General features: G+C 36.1%; 1 long non-coding RNA gene across 1 annotated transcript; it reads left to right on the plus strand.

Annotated features, from left to right (window-relative positions):
• Positions 1-3462: 3462 nt before the first annotated feature.
• LOC133735677 (uncharacterized) lies at positions 3463-5706 on the plus strand. The gene is made up of 3 exons (XR_009859212.1): positions 3463-4074; positions 4629-4705; positions 5488-5706. It is a non-coding gene; the product is annotated as an uncharacterized LOC133735677 (long non-coding RNA).
• The last annotated feature ends 294 nt before the right edge of the window (positions 5707-6000 follow it).

The raw sequence follows: 6000 nt of genomic DNA on the forward strand, positions 1-6000 counted from the left end.
GATGTCATGGAGAGATTTAAGGGAGAAAATGTCCAAAACAAGTCCAGATTCATTCTTATTTTCACTCAAGAATATTTTGGCCGAAAATTAAGAGAAAAATCAGATAAAATCTTGGGAAAATCAGCAACCATATATTAGGGACTTATTTTGGAGCTTTTTGATTGGTTGGATGACACAGCAGAGCTGACGTGGCGCTACGTGATTGGTCGAAACTGTGTGGCATGAGCAGATAATTCCTAGGAAATTAATAGAAGATTCATGAAGATTTGGAGACTAAGTTGCCATCCTCCTATAAATAGGAGCATTCACCAACACAATTGAAAACACACAACAACTACAACACACCTCTCCCCCTCAGAAAATAAACATTAGAAAAATTCTCTCCATTCTCTAGTCTTCAGAAGCTCTGCGTCTCAACCAAGGAGGAGAAGAAGTCATGCAATACATCAAGATCCTAGCCACCATCCATCCTTGTGTCGTCCCTAGAAGATTGCTTGCTTTCAAGGATCTTCAAGTTCTTCGTCTCAAGGCTTGTCATCCATCTTTCACGGTGTATTTCATACTTTCTTTTGTTTTCCTTTGTTTGATTCGTAGAGTTATGAATTCTAGTTAACATGACGTTAAAGGCAAAGTTTAAAGCCTGGTTATATGTTTTGAAATAAAGTTGCAATTTCTTTATATGTTTATTTTTATGTTGCTTATGTGAGATTGCTTAATTGATTTTGGATTATAGAAAACTTTTATATGTATGTGTTCTTTGGTGGCCAACTTAGGATATATGCATGTAATTGGAGCTAGATTTAAGTAATAAAGGCTTTGGACAAAAGTCGAAATCAATTAAGGAGGATTGCAAATAGATGAGCTTTCTCATACTAGGTTGTGCACTTTGGTTGACATCATTTCTTTTTTTCTTCATGCATTGAATGTGTTCTTGAGTAGCTAGCTTTCTAGACTATGATTGCATGTTCAATAGGTTTAATTTATGTGCTTTCACTTAGATTAAATATTGAAGGAAAGTAAAAAATGAGAAATCGTTTGCTTATTAACGTTTCACATGGTCAACTTATTTCTCATGACATAGAAAATCAACTATAGGAATTGTAATTGGATTTCATTCATATGGATATGGTTTTGATCTTTATTCCTTGCGTTCCACCCTTGTATATGTGTTTTTACATTTTCTTTATTTTATTTATTTTAATTTTCAATTTATTAATCCTAAACCCCCCTCTTTATGTTTACTTGTATATATTTTTATTCTTTGTTCTTTTTGTAAATTTATCATTTGTGTTTATTTTAATTCTTTATTTGTTTTTGCAATTACAGGTGTACCCTCAATCCCCGGTTAGAACGATCCCTATTTACCATATACTAACGATGACATTTTACAAGGTTAAATTGCGCGCTTGCTTTTAGCGCTACCAATTGGTGCCTTAAATTCCCACTAACGCTTATGTGGGTGGCAAAACAGTTTATATTATTTTATAATATTTTACCACTATTGCTGAACGTGGCTTGGTGAAAAGTGAACCGATATGATCGAGGATGAGGCTTTTCTCTTTTCTTCAATTCATGAAAAGCGGAATGCAGACCCAAAGCCTCATCCTCAATTCAAGTCTGGTTTAGGCGATGTGGACGCTCCGCCCCATGACTCAAAGCTATCGAAAGAAAACGAGATAGATTGGAAAGAGGAGTGAGAGCCGTCTATCTCCCTAAATCAGTCAGATCTTTCTTCTTCATCCCTTAGATCTCTCTCTCTCTCTCTCTGGTGTATACTGTATACAAAGGTAATTGTTATTAATTTGGGTTTGATCCTTTTTTCTCTATGATTTGAAAGTGGCTCCGACCATGCTAGACATTGATTTTGGGCTTAGATTTTTAAACTCAGATTCGAATTCTGAATTAGTTTATATTCAAATTTACATTCAATTATTTTATCAAAGTATATGTCAATTTGATTAATTAATTTCTGCATTTTAGGTTCATACATTCTTCTGCTCTATATCTATACTATTATTAAGAGAAGAGAGTTTGTCAGCCAAAATAGAAATTTTTTACCAAAATATCCCTTAAATATTAAAAAACATTTGAACTGAAATATTTGATAAATGTTATAAACTAGAGAATTAGAGAGAGATAGAATAGAGAAACAGAATATAGGAGGAGGTAGAAGTGTGTATTTCATTCTCATTAGACCCCTTTATATAGGAGTAATGTTTACATCATAAGGACATAACTAATGAGTATTTACAGTGGACAGCCACATATATATAATATTTATAACACTCCCCCTTGGATGTTCACCACTAAATGATATGGTGTTGGACGCGCTTAATGTTGCCTCGTCAAAAACCTTGCCAGGTAACAAAAACCCAGTGGGACAAAAACAACCCTGGTCGAAGGAGAAAAAGAGTACAACGCGCATATGTCCTAGGTAGCATTATTTTGAATGCTCCCCCTGATGAGAATCTCCCCCTGATTGTTGCAAGCTTCAGTCATGTATGTAATAAAATACATGCACCATATATATTAGATATGGTGTGTCGATCACATAGGTGAGACTATGTGTGCTTTGCATAAAGGGGACTGATCATGAAATGCAATTCCTGCAAAAGTTAGGGCATTACCAATAAAACTATGATGTTCTTAATGAATCTTACCTGACTTGATAAGAGTAGAACCAATTTCATATGCTCAAATTATAGATAAAGATATTAGTTTAAAGAATAACAATATAAATGAACAACAATTGACACATTTACCTTTATCATATCATTGAAATTTAAGTATGACATACTTTGCCATAAATATCAATTTGGGTAATTGATAATTTCATATAGGCTCAATATGAGCTCTAGATAAATTCATAACTTCGCGAAAGTTAGAATATGTTGCAACATTATGAGTATGATTCGAATTCTATTTCTTAGTCTTGTCATAGTACTCATTGAGGCAATAAGTCACTTTGACCATAATTGAATGAGTATGTATGAGCTTTAGACTTTTGATTCCATGAGTGAGCTTTAAGCTCATTCATTCATGGACTTGCCTTTTGCAATATGAATCGGTCAAGGATTTGATTAAGCAATATGCTTATAATGACACATTTGGGGATTTGCTTTTAGTAATTTGCCTTTAAGATCTTCATAATAGCTTATGACAACCTGCTATAAGCCTCTCGTCAATATAACACTGTACTTATAGAAAAGTTGGCGCTTGGAGAAGAATGATAAGCCCATGTCTCTATAAAGAGACTTGTGTCATAGTGATTTTAATTCACTGGAATGAACACCCTCTTGTATTTTAGGGGTTATAAAGTCCAAATATATGATCACGTTTACAATATTCAAATTCATTGGAATTGCCTCTTTCCTGTAATACCCCGAAAAATCCAAATTAAATTCCATGGTTTTTTAGAAATGATTTCACGATAGTAGGAGCGAGTACGAAGCTTGGAAAAGTTGTGGAATTAGTTCGAACGATTTTATTTTCGAAAACGAACGTTTTTAGGGGGTCAACAAAGTTGACTTTTTATACGTTCAAAATTTGGGAAAACTTCCTTCATGAAAGTTGTAGAGCTCGTCGATACGAGTTCGTGGACATGTGGAACGCATTATTTGGAGTTCGTATGAATAAGTTATGAATATTTGAAAATTGAGAATTTTCTATAAATACAAAAAATCAGATTTCTCAATAAGGAAACCCGAAAATTTCCAGATTTTTCTCCTCCTCGCTGCCTTGGCTTCACGGCGTCGCCACGACTTCATCCGGCCACCTATGGCCATGAAATTGATATCAATCTCTTCGCCTTGAAACCAGCTTTCCATTCATATATGTCTTGCATCCTATCATTCACCATAGACAACGAATCGAAGCAAAGAAGGTCAGACCATTTTTCATGCATTTCTTCAAATTCCAGCCAACTCCGGCAAAGGTAGGAGGGGAGACCAACTGGGCTTTGTTCGCCTTGCCATGCTCTATAAACTCACCAAGTTTCACATCTCGATTCAACCCGAGGAAGACGAATTTCAGATTTGAGCGATTTTGGGCGATTTCGGCCTCTTTCTTCTTGAGGTAATTTTCGACCACTTCCGGTCATTTTTAGACTTCATGCTAGTTAGGAAAGTGGTTGGGCTTGATGAGATGAAGAGGAGCAGCCCGGCCCCGACACCATTGGCGGTGGTCGGCGGCGGCTCTGCCACTAACTCCGGCGGCCCTTTCCGGCCAACTCCGGGGGTCAAAAATATAGTTTCTGTGCATTTTTAGATTCTATATTTCAATACGATCATTTCGATATATTATACGCAATTTTCGGATATCGTATGATTTAGTTATGAATTTTACGATTTCGAACGATTTCGATTGTTCGATTAATGATCTGTGAAGATCGGACCGTCTGATGGACTTGTAGTTTTGATATGTTGATCGTATGACTGTCCCAATGACCTTGTGTGGTCATGGGCGAAGATCCGACCGTTGGATCTTCGTATAATTGCAAAACAGTGATTCGGGAGGCGATTCGTGAGAATCCGTCCGTCGGATTTTTATATAAGTTAGAATCCGACCGTTGGATTGTCGTTTAAGTATGTTTTGGAATTGTTAGCTAAATTCAAGTCACATTTGATTAGGTGATTGGCGGATTGATTTGGCGGACGATTCGTAAAATCGTTGTTGAGCTGTTTAGAAGACGCAACGGGAATTAGAGGTGAGTAAACCTCACGTGGTTCATATTACGAACCCAATATATTTAATTGCTTTATTTTGCAATCATATGAACTATTGTTGGTGTATTAGACATTCCTGTGTGAATGTCTGTATATATGTTATTACGTGAAATAATATGTATTGTTGGAGTTGTGTTGAGTTATTGTTGAGAAACAATATATTGTGAGAGGTGTTGAGTTTTATTGTTGAGGAACAATAAATTGTTGTGATCTGTGGAGATCACTAGGTCACGAGGTGACCATGGCATCTATTAGTGAATCACGCTCTCGTACCGGGCTGGTGGTTATTAATAGTATTAAATCGTAATCACGTCTGTGGCCGGACGAGTGGTTACGTTCAGTTAGAGCTCTAGTCTGTCTGCCAAATGTGGAGTGACCTTATGAGTGAAATTGAGAGTAACTCATAAGTGTCTATATATATGTGGTAACCTTATGAGGGAAATTGAGAGTAACTCATAAGGGTCTATATATATATAATGAGTCTGTCTGCCAATTGTTGAGTAGTGATGTGAGGGTAATGTTGAGGTTACTTGAGACTGTGAGGGGTCTTATGTGAGAAGTGTTGAGGATACTTGAGTCTTTTAAGAATGAGTTCTTAAAAGAGAGCCTCAAGAGTATCCTTCCTTTTATGGTGATCGTGTTGAGTTATAATAATTGTAAGGAAATAAATCAACAATTCTTTCTTGTTTACTCATACTGGCTGTAAAAAGCTTACCGGGTTTTGTGTTGTTGCAACTCCCGGTACACTATTCAAATTGTGTAGCGGGTATTCCTACAGGACAGGAGAACCAGGACGGTGATCGTGCGGTTAGAGCAATTGTTAGAGTTTTACAGCAATTGTAAGTTGTGAGGTGTGTTATGCTCATTTGAGCTTTACAATATTGCTTGTGAGAGTGAATTGTAATAATGAACTCGAAGTTTCGAGATTTGGATTTTGTAATTGTAATTATTCATGTTTCGGATTTGAATTTATTATTCAAAATTCGGGGCGTGACATTTCCAATTTGGCCAATAGTATGATTTGTCGACACAATGAAACGTGGTAGTATATAGCCCTTGATGATATTTAGTTGCAACTACAGATGAGATATCATCGATGATCATCAATTAGAGATCTATCACACATTCAAAATATATGCATGCATTAGCTATAATAAGCTTATTCATATCAGGTACCCATGCCTCTTTTAGGGCATTTGTTGTCTCTCAAGGACAAATTAATTAAAGAATGTGGATCTTTGTATAACCTCATAACGAGTGTTATAGGGCTTGTATA

This window comes from Rosa rugosa, chromosome 1 (assembly GCF_958449725.1).
Source record: "Rosa rugosa chromosome 1, drRosRugo1.1, whole genome shotgun sequence".
NCBI classification, from domain to species: Eukaryota; Viridiplantae; Streptophyta; class Magnoliopsida; order Rosales; family Rosaceae; genus Rosa; species Rosa rugosa.